The sequence below is a fragment of the Pyrgilauda ruficollis genome, unplaced genomic scaffold, assembly GCF_017590135.1.
Source record: "Pyrgilauda ruficollis isolate IOZ18807 unplaced genomic scaffold, ASM1759013v1 scaffold15094, whole genome shotgun sequence".
NCBI classification, from domain to species: domain Eukaryota; kingdom Metazoa; phylum Chordata; class Aves; order Passeriformes; family Passeridae; genus Pyrgilauda; species Pyrgilauda ruficollis.
Genome location: NW_024513760.1, coordinates 1 through 413, shown reverse-complemented (window position 1 = coordinate 413; position 413 = coordinate 1). Strand labels below are relative to the sequence as shown.

Below are 413 nucleotides of genomic sequence, written 5' to 3'. Positions count from 1 at the left end.
CTAGCCTAAGCTACAGGAGGCTGCATCAGAAGATATGTAAACTGTGCTCACCACAGGTCATCTGCTGAACTATGCACTCATCACACAGCAGCCTTTGCAGACAGCAGGGATTAAATGAGTTCTGATGTCAGCAATGCAGTACTTACCCTGTAACAGCTCATAGTTTAATCTCCCAGTGCCTGCAACAATGGAAAACAAAGTCAGATCCCTTCAGCCTGTGTGCCCAAGCCCACAGCCCCTACTGGGAGATCACAAGAGCCAGATACATCAGATAGGGGCGAAGCACGAGAGTGTTCAACACAGCAGATTCTGCTGAACTATGCAGTCATCACTGTATCTGCTCTGCAATCACAGAACCAAGCAATCCCCTCTTGTGACTACTCTGACAAGTCAATTTTCCCAATTAAAAAAAA

At 46.5% G+C, this 413-nt stretch overlaps 1 non-coding gene across 1 annotated transcript; it reads right to left on the bottom strand.

The window, feature by feature from the left end:
- Positions 1-260: 260 nt before the first annotated feature.
- Positions 261-337, bottom strand: LOC121350403. Its single transcript, XR_005954665.1, has one exon. It is a non-coding gene; the product is annotated as a small nucleolar RNA SNORD77 (small nucleolar RNA).
- Between the last annotated feature and the right edge of the window lie 76 nt (positions 338-413).